Below are 14,140 nucleotides of genomic sequence, written 5' to 3'. Positions count from 1 at the left end.
AGGGGAGGAGGTGCAAGCACAGATGGAAAGAGAGAGAGAGAGGGAGAGAGAGAGAGAGAGAAGGGGAAAAACTCATTAGGGGCTATACGCTTCACATGAAATTACAGCCTTCGTTTGTTTCACGGGCTGAGACAGCACCTACATGAAACAGATACTTCCTTTCCCCCATAATAATCTCCCGACATGAAATGCATTCCTTCCAGCTTTGTCTCAAACATAAATACTGATAACAAAGAGAGATTGTCAAAGCCGAGTGCTTTAGAGGGGCTGCCCGATGAGGAAAGACAGACGAGGGAGAGCGGCCGAGGTGCGGAGGGAGAGACCAGCCAACGCGTCTCCGCCTGGCATCGCGTAATCCAGGACATACGAGTAATTTACCGCGACAAAAAGTCCAGCTTAACTTTAAGTCTGGACTGTCCAACTTTAGAAAGGGATAAGGGGATGAAAGAAGATGGGATCTGGTGGGGGTAATTTACTATCTGGGCAGCGATAAAGATAAGAAAACAAATCTGCCAGGCCTTGGCCATAAAACTACCACAGGTCTGTGGCTTCATTCGGTAGGAGAGAGGCACCTCGGCTTCCATCCTCCTCATAAAGGCCTACGGACAGCTGTGAAACAGTTTAAACACGCACATAAACGCAAGTTCAGGTTTATGTAGTCTAAATATTCACATGCTGCTTTGTGTATGTATAGAGAGGCTTATGAAGGCCTGTGGTGAGTTAGTGGACGAGAGTGGAAGCTAAACCCCCGCGTGGCCTCTCTCTCTCTTCTCCACTGACACAAAGACCCCTGTTACTCAGGCCCCACTGTATGTGTGTGTGAGAATCGCACAGTGGTTTTACTGCCAACATGCAGTTAATGTTTTGAAGGCAGATTCTAGGTATTTTAAAAACTTTTTTTTAAATTTGCTAAATTCTATTAATCCATAATTCTGTTTTTTAAATAACTGCAAAAATACAGATAGGCAGTTTAGTATATTAACAGTATTTTAGTTCTGTCACCCAGCTTTTATATGCACACACACACAAAGGTAAAGATTAAGAGGAAATCCTGGCTACTTTCTCATGCTAATTCCACCACTATTTACAGCTATTAAACTGCACCTAAATGCTTTATTTCTCTTGGCGTTCTGGCTTGCAGTGGGTCAACTGGTACGAATAAGGTGAACTGCCTCCTTCCCCCTCTGCTTTTAACAAAACCCAAACTGGATTGGTCTTTTTAGGGGACAAGCACGCACGCACACACACTGAGCTGGTGGGGCTTCCTAAGCTTGTTAATTCTGACAAGAGACTCCAAGCGGAGGCTAGACACAGAAGGAGAGAGAAAGTATTTAAAACAGTGCTTTGTAGGCGAAATCCGAACTGTCCAGCTTTGCGTATTGTTCTATTCAGCTCTAATGTGTTTCAAACAGCAGGGCTCCTGCATTCAGCCCTGCCTGACAATTCTGCACTTTAATTTGGGCTAAAGTTTTGCATTAAAATTGTGCAGTAGTGCACCATGCAAGGCCATAGTAGGCCTCCCCTCCATCTAACACACATACAAAGCCCCCGGTCCTGCAAACAGTCCCTCCTCCCTCCCCATTCCCCGGGCAAGCCAAGCATATCAAGTGTGCCTACAGTACTCCCAGACTAATGAACAATGCGTAAAAACAAAAGGCCGAGTGAGGCCTCCATTATCGGATCTTCCGCTAAAACACAAAACCGGCCCTCTACGAGCCTGAAGGAAGTACCAGCGTGCCTGCAGGTGTGAGCCGGCTCAAAGAAAACCCTTTTGACAAAACAGATTCTTGGACTGTCAGGGATTAGAGTCATGGCACCAGTGGTAGCACACATCTTTTCTTTCATAAACTCGGCAGAATTTTCTCACGAGTCTGCAGGGTCGCGCTCCGTAAGGGGCTCTCTGTGGCCATTGAAACGTCTTAAGCTTTAATTAAGTTGAAGTTGTCAGAGGAAAGCCTTTTTGGCACAGATTCAAGGTCATTAATTACAGCTATCTTTGTTTCTTTCCAAAGGGAAGCCCTTTCGATGACATGCAGGGCTACTTGTATGAACTGCCTCCCTGTAAACAGACTCAAACCCGGCTTAACTTACACTTTCGGACATCCGCTACATGTATCAGTTTAGGCCTCATCTGCATGGAAATTAAGAGGAGAATGTGCTCAACCTTTCCCAAAAAACAAAATGAGGTCAATCTAATTCCTCATTTAGAACCAGATGTCTTGGGAACCTTTGCATCATAAATTCATCTTAGGTAGTCGTACGGGTAGTGAAACAAAAAGACAAAACATTCCATTTAGACTTAAGATGGTTTCTGGGAAAAACAGCAATATAATATGTTTTCTCTGCATGATGACTAAACCTCATTAGGATGAATAACTATCACTAATAAACAAGCATTTGCTCAAGGGCTATTGGCTAGCTATTGTTGCATTCATATCCTCATATTGCATTTATGTGCATCTTCTCCTGAGTCGTAGCCTCTTTTAGCAGCCTCCATTACTAATAGTTTCATTCTAATATGAAATAGATTTGTGTTGTATGTGAACGAGGCTGACCGCACATCTTAAATTATTCTGAATCGCAATCGCAGCCGAGTATTCATTTTTATGGTCCTAATAAAATACAATGCGAGCAGACATGCCTAACGTTTAAAGGGCGAAAGAGTGCGTAACTCTAGAAAATATTAATTTATTCACTATCAGCATTCCTGCTTTGTTTGTTTAAGACCTATATATTGAAATCAAGTATTTTTCTTCCTTCTTTTATAGACCCCTGTGGCACCGGTGCAAGCTGTTCAGAGACTTGAGCCTGGGGTTTTTGATTTATGAGGTTTAAGCTTACCATTTTTAGTACTGCCAGACTCACAAAGCCGTTATATACTACCTGCAAAGTTCAAAATGTTTGTGGCACCCCGTAGCAGATTCTGCCCACCGAAAAGTCAGGATGCTGCTAGCAAAGAAAAGAAGCCCTATTTAGTACTAAAACAAATAAATAAAAAGAATAAGACTTTGGTCTTTCTCACCTCGACTTGGTTTAGAAGAAAACTGGAGGATAAATTGCGCGGTGGTTCTGTCAAGCGCTAAGAAAATCTCTGAAACTGCTCCAAATGCTGTTGTTGTGGGTGGCGAAGAGGCTATCTATGACAATATAGCGGCGCGCTCTCGCCTTTGATGGGTAATTGTTCTAGATTAGCATTTGGCAGACAACCAAGACTCAAAAACCCCATGGGGTCCAATCATTTTAGCTAACTTATCATTCCGGGGTGCCCCTCGGCATGCCAACGAGCACATCCAGCCAAACAGGATCCCTGGCACAGGGGTCTGAGGAGGAACACCCACCTCTTGCTCTCTCTGGGCTCTCAGGACCTAATCAGGCATGAGCTGGGTGACTCTAACGCAAAGACGCCATCGTACGGTGCTGCCAAAACAATGCAAATCAAAGCACCAGGGACTCCCCATCACCTGTCAAACTAGGCCCCAATTCCCAGGGAGTGTGTTTTTTCGTAACCTGACGAGACTTATTTATTTATGCTGACTTCAATGATTACAAAACACCTCTCGTTGACTTCCCCTCTGCCCGTCTGCTGTTGGCAGTAGGAGACTGGTTTCATTTGTACTGCCTGCAGTCACAAAACAGACTCATTAGTGGCATTCAGAATATGGATAAGGGCTGTTTGAGACTGGATGTTTATTCACTCCGTTCTACTTGGATGACAAGACTCCTTTAGACAAGAAAAGAAAAAAAAATGAAGGGTTAAAAAATATGCTGTTCCTAAACGAAAACAAATTAGGGCATTCAAAGACTTTTTTTAGGTCATTAGTGAAGGAAAAAAATCCAACAAAAATAAAACAAGTACTAATGGTTTTTGAGCATTTTTTTTATAAATCCTATCAGCACATTTTTTTTTTCAATTCTTGTTTGTATGCTTTCGAAGAGGAACTTATTTCCAGACCCTGAGCGAGAAAAAATCCAAATAAAATAAACAAAAGCTTGTTTTGTTCCTCAAAGCATTTTAAACACATTCCAGTCTTACTTGGAGACTGGCCAGGTATACGATTCCATCAATGCTGACACCCTCCAAACACATGTTACCAGTAACTGCTATTCAGCCTGGAGACATAAATGTAATGTTATATCATGGGTACAGCAGGAGCTGGCAACCTGAGCGAAATTCTTCTGCAAGAGGTATGCCCCCTACATTCCATTCAGAGATTGCACACAAGGCCACCGTCTTTTCCGCTACAGGCACAAAACAAGAGCGAAAAACCATCTCTTTTCTACTTTCCCTCTTCCCTACCTCAACAAATCCCAAGGAATGCATCAAAGAGCCCCAAATTACCTCCCCTATTTATTTTTTTCCTCCGAATCCGTCTGGTTCATCATATGTAATTATGGCTTAGGACATTCCGCCAGCGCATGGCTGTATGGTTAGCTGCTTAGGTCATATAATAATAATAATCTTCCTTGCAAATGGATGCCAAGTTAAATAAGTGAATTAGCACAATGTGTCTTTCAGCAGCACACTCTCGTCTGAGGTGGCTTGTGGAGACGCAGTAAAGAGAGCGGGACACACCCCGGGGACCCTCCAAAATGACTAAACCCACAACTGCTGTAGCGTCCGTCCACAGCCTTTCATTTACTGTAATCACGCTCGGAATGGACAGGCCGACATACGCCCCATTTTTCCAAGGACACTCGTTCTGCGAAGCTACAATGTACTGTGACTACAGCAGTTCGCAATCAGGCCTTCAACAAGTCAGTGCAGTCTGTGCCATAACTTTGGAATCGTTCATATAAATGTTGGCCAGCCAAGCGTGGTCCAAACAGAAATCCACCAAAAACACATAAATCTGCAAATTGACAGCCAGTTTGCGGAAAGTTTTAAAAGAACATCTGTGTGTTTCTTTGGAAATATTGTTTTTCTTCTCATGTGCATTTACATTCATATTAATCATGTCAAAGTGTGAGTGTGTGTGTTTTACCAGACTTTTAATATGTGGATTGATCCGCGACGCAATATTTCACTGATTGCTGATAGAACCAATTCCTATTGGCTCACTATAAAAGCAAACAGCACGCGGGGCTTTAGGTGGTAAAGAGACGAAGAGGGACACGTGAAAATAAATATTTCCATGTGGTGCTGATATTGTTGATCTGGCATATATCAGGCCTACAATAATGTTAATTTGACAGAAATGAATGAACGAAAAACATTAAGACGCTACAGGGTTCATGCAACGGTATTCCTAAATCACATACTCTTCCCACTGGACTTTCAGACTCTGTCGAGGGTCAAACAGAGTTCCTGATGCAGCAGAACAATATGGATTAACTGACACCGTGAATACACAAAAACAAAAGTCATAATGCTCATATTTCAAAGATTTTCAATATAGCGAGCTGCCTCTATAGACAGGACTAAACATTTATAATGTTCATGCTTAGGTAGGTTTTTGAAACAAATGCAGAGACTCTGGTGATGACATCCTGTTGTTGCTGATTGGTAGCCAGATAAATGAACCTCTTGTCTATATAATAGAATCACTGGACTTAAACATGAAGCAGGAGCAATGGAAAATTCCATTTGCATATCACCTCTCACCTCTGTAGTTGATATGGAAGATTAAGAACTAGTCCTTAATCTTCACTCCTCTAATCCTTCCCACTGCTAAAACAGACACGAGTGTTCGTCTGCTCCTCAAATTGCCTTAAAAGAAAGCAAACTCCCTATGAAAATGGAGGTGTATTTATATTATGGTGATTTAAAATCTGTCGCCTGGACACTTCTCTCCCATTAAATCCACTGACCTTACCATTACCCTTAAAAGCTTTGCCTGTCTCCATCAGAAGGTGAAAAAGACCAGAGGCTTCACCATCATCTCTATGCCACACTATCATGAAAAATTAGCTTTTTTGCAATTGAGCATAGTGGTAAGCCTAAAATTGGTTCAAAATCTGGTCCAAGTGGCATAACTTTATTTTGAGTGAGACTTTTGTGACATGTCTCACTAGAGACTAACTAAATACAACACATCATCATCAAAAAGTTATGAGTTCATAGTCTCAGGTGAGAAGCACAGGAAAGGATGATCCAAGCATGTGACCCTCTGCTGGAATATTACAGGACTGTGGCATTCCGACTAATTATAATGCATGGTCTACAGGCTGAAATCTTTCCTTTAAAATAATCCCATGCAAAGATGAGACAATCTCCCACCTTGTGTATCTGATAAGAGCAGAATGAGCTCCGGCTCACCGCTGTGTGCTTTCCCTATTCATACTTTTAAACATTAAACCCTTTCATGTTCCATCTGCCTTCTCCCCTTCCACAACAACATAGAGGAGGGTCCCTGATTTGCATCCTATTATAGGAGGGAGGGAAAGAGGGAGGGAGGAAGAGAGCACAGGGATCATGGAGAGGAGCTTGTTTAAAGAGCCCTGCCTCTTGCTTTGCTGCTCTCACTCCTCAATGTGAGCACTTCTTAGCCCAACGCTTTGCATATTGTCTACGAAGATCTTCAGGAGTCGAGCCTGTAGGGGTGAATGCTTTTAACCTGTGCTGTATCAAAAGAGTCTAAGTAAATAACACCTTACCCACCCACTAACCCACACATCAAGAGCCAGTGGGGATATATTGAGAATCTTAAATACATACAGACAAATCGAAATGTTCTAGTGCTTCTAATGCACATAAACACATCAATTCAAACTGCGGTATTGTAAGCTGATACAACTGATACAGCTAATGCCTCAACCACAGTTTATGCAGTTACAACCCATAAAAGGAAAGCCATTGTTTTTTCGCTGAAAATCCCTAGCCATAGCTTGCATTCCACGGTCCACTCGACATACCACTGGCCACTTTGAAGATTACTGAAATGTTTGCCTTTGTTCTCTGAGAATCACAAAAACCAAGCAGCCTTCTTTTTAAACACACTGCACCTTTAGGTGAACAATTAGGCTTGACAGCATATAGTTAAGCATGATATTAAGGGGAAACTAAGGTGAGCATTCGAACGCTGGAAAATGTTTAATTACAGTACACTACATTAAACAAAAAAGGCCATCCAGATCTCACGGAAAGGGTTTTAACTAGGGATGTCAATTTTCGATCATTTCCATTATTGATCTTCATTAAAAAAAATGATCAATTAATCGATTGATCGTTAACCTTAATGCTGCAAAATGTGTCTATTGCAGCGGCACGCAGTCACCAGCATGACAGGATGTGCAAAAATAAAAGAAAAATGCTTTCTCACACGAATTAAAGCGATTTTAGTCTTAATAAATTGCTAGCAGCAGGATTGTAAAATGAATAGATGTGATTATGATCATTTGATAAAATTAAGAGACTGCAGCGTACGGTTGAGATCATTTTACTTTGTTGACTGTTTACACGCATTCGCATATAGACGGAAAAGATCATCCTCTTCACATGAGCAAAAATGTCCTTGGAATAACAGCAGAGTGGACCAGTATACTCAGTATTTTTAAACTGATCAGTGTAACATTTTATATATTTGGTTGACAATTTTATTTTGATAATGAACAGATTGCAGTGTAAGTTTGAATTGCTAAAATAGGTGGTGTGTGTGTGTGCGAGGCACCGGCGCAATCGAACAGATGAAACATAAAAAAAATATATTTTTGGAACAAGATATAATCCGCAAAATTGTTTACTTTTATTTTTGCACACTCACAATAAAAACAGATGATTTGTGCTTTTGTAAAATAAAGCAAACAAACAGAATGCACAGTGTCATCCTTTCCTTTCTGTGAACTTGTTGTGCTGTGCCACACTGTTTTAAATCTTAAGTCAGATATATTTCTCTTTTATTTTCTTATGAAAACAAACTGTTATTTTTATTTTAGGCCTATTACTTACATAGGCTATACATTTTCCTTAAAGCATCCCATTTTGTCCCAGGGCTTGAAAACCTGTGCCCTTGGCTAGTTGGGTCCATGCAGAAACTTGTGAATGATGCTCTTAGCTGTGGCATCACCACATTGTTCTGGTTTTCCGGTTGGTCACAAATTTACACAAACTTAATAATATTTAGGCATTGTTTCTTTTCCTAAATCCTCACTGTCTAACCCTCTAATTACACAGGTCTATTTTATTTCTCATTCACTTTTTTTATTTTTCACATCTCTTACTGAAGTAAACATTTGAGAAGGGAAATTAAAGATTTCATGACCATGAATTAAGAATTTGTTCAATTTATTAATTTGTTCCCTAATTTTAGTTTAATCATGAGTTATTTAAGGAACAAAATTAATGTAACATGGACAGTGGCCACACATTAATAAGTCGTAGGAACATATTAACAAGTTGTAGGAATGAATAGCCTAGCCCATCTGTCCTGTGTCCCACAGACCTGCGCAGAGCCCGATATGAAACAACTATCTGAGTAAATGACATAGTTACTACATTTCTATTGCTTTCCATGTTGAAGAACTTTGTGTTGTTTATATTTTAATGTACTTTTAAAGTTTAAAATCACATTAAAAGCTTAATTTGTACATTATGAATGAAGGATGATGGATTTATATAATGTCACTCACAGCCACTTGCAAGTGTTTTGCTCATGAGTCGCACGCAGCCCAAAATGAAATAGCTTAATCGACCATTGATAGCTTTAATCGATTGCATCTCTTATCGACAATTAATCGACCATGGATTCATCGTTGACATCCCTATTTTTAACAATTAGAAAAATGAGAACTTAATGGGTTAATTTAACTAAATGTGGAAAAAAGCATTTGTAATCCCAAACAAGTGAGTGGGACTTCTAACAGATCTATTTCAAAGCATTAAGGATTACTAGTAGCAGTCTAATCCTGCTGAACCTAAGGGGAGGTAAGTCATAGTGTGTTGGAAATCCTGGCCAGGAAAGAACAGGAGGTTAAATGAGTTCTTTGCTCTGTAATCGAATATCACACTCTACTTATCTATTCAGTGAGCACCTAATGTTTAAAATCAATTACTTGAGGAATGCTTTCTTGCATTCAGGTCTGTTAATGTGAACAAAAACTGCCACCCATGACTGCTGCTCTGTCTTCACTCGGGCATCCGTTCTGGGCCGCAGCTCTTATTAAACGACACACGTCAATATTGATCTTAATTCCAATCTTTTCTGCAAACTCTCTCTCTCTCTTTGCCGTTAATTGTTGACTGACCTAATAATCTTTGGGACGATTCTTCTTTTTTTAAACATGCAAGCCTGCGTGTAGCTACTTAAAATAACTGGGAAAATAAAGGTTAGCAGTGGAAGAAAAATCTCAGCTGAGTTACAGGGGAGACCTCAGGGGAACGTGTGATGTTCAGGCATACATTTATTGTCCAATAATGCTTTCCAGACAAAGTCGTATGTTTGCTCTCCGTCTGTGTCTGGAGAGTTAAAACAAAGCTAATTACCTTCAGCCAGCTATTTCACCAAGAATATCATATTATTGCAATTCAAGTCCTTCCACGGCTGGCCTTATCAGAGAACTGTGAGTCATCCTTTGTTAAGCTGGGCCCAAATCTCATGAGAAATGGACGGGTGGAGGGGGCGAGTGAAAAAAGGAGGATGGAAAAAAAGAGAAAAGGACGAGGAAAAGAAAGGAAAGGGCTAAAAATGACAAACTCCTGCCACTCTTTGTTCTTGGGAGTGCCAAGCTCTCCTTCAGGGCTCGGTAAGTCTTATTTCCCCTGTTATGGTTCCCATACCTGTCAGCCTCAATAGCCTTCACAGTGCCTGCACAGAGACAAATGGGCTGACCTGGCCGGCCTCTCTGACCCAGGGCCAACAGGAAGATCACATCTGGTTATTAATATCAGAGCATCCTCATATGGCGGCCCCCCACTCATCTCGCAAGACAGAAAGAAAAGAAAACAGCAAAGAAGGAAAGAACCAAACAGAGAGGGGTGTCTGGGGCACCACACTTTAACACAATGCTTTAAGTTGTCCGTCAGCAAACGTTAGTCCTGTGGGGCCAGTGTGGAGATGACCATCTGCTTACGAGCGGGGAGGGCATGATGGGAGAAATACCTATTAATATCTATGAGGATTAATGACAGCAGGGCCTAGCTGAAGCCTGGGCTTTGTGTTTGCACCCACACTCGTCTGTCTGTATGCTTTAATTATATCCCCTCCCCCACGCGCCCTCCCCTGAAAGATTCCCATTGTAATCTGTGTGCAGGTGAAAGACGAGAGCGTCTGAATAATCTGGCCCCGATGTCGGGTCAGAGTGGGAGGCTGAGAGAGTGCTGACATACTTTTATGCCTGCAGAGAGTAAGTGGATAAACGGACGCATTTGTGAGCCTCTGGTTATGTTTGCATTTGGAAAGTAAAGCGAGGGCTTGTGTAAGGTCGTTTGGACCTGTGCAAAGTCCTCTGGTACTGCAGCGCACTGACTCTTATTAACAAACAGCTGAGACCAGGCAATCTCTGCTTTTCTGTTTAGTTTTTTTTTTTTCTCATATACTCCCAGGTTTGGATGCTTTCTAGGGGCATCATGTCTAATAATGAAGACAGCGTGACAATAAAGGCAAAAAATATTGTTAAACCAAATCTATAAAAACGCAGTATTTTAAAGCACCTAAAGCAATATTTCACCCAAAAATTTGCAATTTTTTTATCACCCTCACATTGTTTCAAACCTGTAGGAGTTTCCTTTAATGGAACACAAAAAAAAAAAAAAATTGGACCCCACTGACTTTTTCACTATATTGACTAAACCCGCTGATACATTCTTCAAAATATTATGTTTGTGTGTGTGTATATGTTTCAATGTTCTGCAGAAGAAAATAAGTAATACAGGTTTGAAATGACATGAGAATGAGTAAATGTCAGAATTAAAATTTTTGGTGCTGACTGGTCTGTATTTATTGCATTTTTTTTGGAAAAAAGCCCCAAAATAAAATACAATGTGTGCTAAGGGACAACACCAATGATGATGATGATGCTACATGAAGGCGCATGCAAAACAGATCCTCCTCATTCCTCTATAGCACAATGGCTTTTTATGCAAATACCCTCAACTCAATCTCCTGTCCATTTTACCATCAGATCGGGGGAAATGACAGACAATAATTTGAGCTGCATATATATGGGGCATTTGATTTTCAAATGAGAAGGAGTGCGGCTGACCTTCAGTAATGAATGTGCTGTAATATAATGTGCCCATCAACCGGCAGCCATCTTGGTTTAGAAAGATAGAGCAAAAGGCAGAGAGTAAAAAGAGGGGAAATGAGGAGGAAATACTGACCTTCTGCATGAGAATAAAAGAGAGGAAAAAAAACGTCAGAAAAGGGGTTAGGAAAAGTCTTTGATAAATCTGAAATTCCAGTCTCCTCACTCTCGCATTCTCTCCTCCTCCCTCTTTTCTCTGCTCCCCTCTTTTAATTTCCCTTCTCATTTCCCTGCCCCGACCAATGGTGTTGCCATCCGTATCATGGATAATGAGATGGGCTATCTGCCTCTCCCTGGGGACAAGGCCACGGAAAGCCAGTCGCTGCAGCTCCATCTCCCCGCCTGCCTCCACCAGAGAGAGGTGCATTATGTGTGCCATGGCCCCTGTGGCTCAAAACGAGGAGAAAGGAGACGAGGAGGGAAAAAAAGAGAGGAGGAAAACACAAATATGGAAATGGAGCCTTGGACTCCAGACAGACAGAAAATTCTGCTTGACTGATGACGGATGCTCGGGGAGTGGGGTGGCTGCTGTAATTAAGCAGTTCATAGCTCCTGACGCGCAACTGGGGATACATACTGGACGTCCTTATGTGCTGCACACAAGCCTCCAGAGAGAGGAAGTAGAGAGAGAAGGGAAGAGACAAACAGAGGGGCGAGGACCACCTGGTGAACAGGTGCGGGTCGGTATCTGGCTTTCCCCCCGCTTCCAACACACTGACCATGAACATTCTTGGCTTCAAATGACCCAAGTGCCCAGCGCAAATAGGCTCTTTGGAGCAACATACATTTCTCACCATTTCTTAATCAAGCGTTACGCCGCCTTTGAAAGGCCTTGACAGATTTACACTCAACTACATCTGCGTTTATTTGAGTGGTTATTAACAATAATTGTATAACGACAATATATCATAACTGTAAGCTAATGCCAAACACTAAGGGGTCAAGAATTTGCATTGTATTTATTTTAACAGCCAAATTACTTCATAATAGTGGGGAATAATCCAAGGCTGTTTTAGGTGTGGGCTTGGGAGTTTTAAAACCACCTAGCCTTTCACAAAAAAAAAGAAAAGAAAAGAAAGAAACATAGCACTGTTAATGTAATTGAGGCCTTTTTTAATGTATGGCAAATCTCAAAAACCTAAATCGTAGGTACAGAGCTGTAATAAAAATACTGAATATGCTTTTTGTTTGTATCCTCAATCATTCTGGGCTATAAAGATACTTTGTGTTCTGGGGCTCATATGGAAAGGTCATCAATACTTTGTTCTTTAGCGTGCTACCCTTTCACCTTTGAACATAAAAGATGAGGTGTTTTTCTGGTCAAATAAAGAAACCTTTTTCTTTTTTTCCCAACATTTACTACCAAATATACATGAGCGAAACGGCCCGGTTCCTGCCAAAAGCATTAGAAGCCGCATCTGTAGAACAGATTTCCCTCTCCCTGGGTAAAGGTGGGGGCGCAAGGAGATGAGAGAGCCAGAGCGAACCCCCTCACCCCCTGTGTGTCAAGTGGACAGCCTTCTCTCCCCATCAAAATTCAGCCCCATCACCTGTTCTTACACTTCTTAAAGTGTGCGCCAATAAAACTCAAAGGGGTAGGCGTCTATTTGAGTGCTAAAATATCGGGAGTATTTTCTACATGCTCTACATAGCCACCTGCTGTTCTAAAAAAGAAAGTGTAAATGGTAAAGATGCTCCTCGGCTGCTAAAAATTCAGGTAAACTACTTAAACATTTCAGGATAAACGCAAACAATCGCGTCAATAATCAGGCAGTGACACAACCACACGTGCACGTGAAGAAACAAATCTACTGCTAGACTTACTAAGATCATAGCTAAACTAGGCCTTTCTCTTCTTCTAATCTCCAATCTATTTGTCTTTCGACGTGATCTGAAATGCTCTCTGTTGCCATGGAGCCTTTTTATTTGCTTTGAGAATTAGCCAAGCCCCCTGACCCCCCAGCCCTTTCTAAACTGCTAAGGATTTCAAAACATTCCCATGGACTGCATCTTTAATGCCAGGCCTCCAAATACCACATGCGATTCTTTCAGCCCTTTATTTGCCTCATGCTGACTTCACCCATTGGAGGATTTGCTCTTTGTTGTTTAGTTACTTGCTCTGGATTTCTAACACTGTCTGAATGTATTAATAACACGAAGCAGCTCAAAGTCCCATTTCTTAAAAGTACTAGAAACTCACCATTTCTTATTCTCAGAAGGTGTTTTTTTTTTTCAGCATTTGGTTCTGACTTAACTATTTTTCAGGAGGTTCTCGGTGTGAAAGCGACAGTAGTTGTATTTTCCTTTTAAAACCCCTTTTGAATGACTGTGTGTGTAATTAGGTCAGAGTAATGAATTGTTCGCATTATTGCCATCATTACAAGACTGCCAATTTTGTTTGCAGTCTAGCCATTGTCAGCTGCTAAATTCACTTTTCTAAATATACAGCTGAGTCCAGCTTACGAGCACACACAAGTCAAAAGTGACTAATGCTGGTCAATAGATCCTCATTAAGTTAATACAGTTTATCCAGAGGAGTCCACTAATGTGTCTGGGATGTGATGCTGGTCTATGATTTCAGGATGTTAGTATTATTGTTTCAGGCAATCACACAAGTCCAGTAAGTCAACACCCAAATGCACTTAAGAACAGGATGAGGCTGCAGAGGCCTCTGTTCAACCCCCACCGCTGTGGATCAGTTATCTGCCCTAGGCCTTGAGCAAAACAGTCAAAAATTACCCGCAAATCAGAAAAAGGAATGCTTAAATTTAATGTTGGTTATTTGTATGTAAAAAAAAAATAGTAAAGACAGGGGGATCTAAAAATAATTGTAATGTTTCCCTTTCATATGCGTGCATGTTGACAAGCATACACAGTCGCGTGTTAAAAATTTGTCAGCTGTTGATGAAGATGATGTTTGTTGTTATACACTGGCTGATGGGGCAGCTTTCCTCAGAGGCAA

At 41.2% G+C, this 14,140-nt stretch overlaps 1 protein-coding gene across 2 annotated transcripts in view; it reads right to left on the bottom strand.

The window, feature by feature from the left end:
• The window catches only part of LOC128013319 (zinc finger homeobox protein 4), a 72,267-nt gene that overhangs the window by 37,184 nt on the left and 20,943 nt on the right, over window positions 1–14,140 (bottom strand). The window lies entirely within an intron of this gene.

This window comes from Carassius gibelio, chromosome B24 (assembly GCF_023724105.1).
Source record: "Carassius gibelio isolate Cgi1373 ecotype wild population from Czech Republic chromosome B24, carGib1.2-hapl.c, whole genome shotgun sequence".
Lineage (NCBI taxonomy): Eukaryota > Metazoa > Chordata > Actinopteri > Cypriniformes > Cyprinidae > Carassius > Carassius gibelio.
Note: the sequence above shows the minus strand (reverse complement) of the source record. Positions and strands in the feature narration are given on the sequence as shown.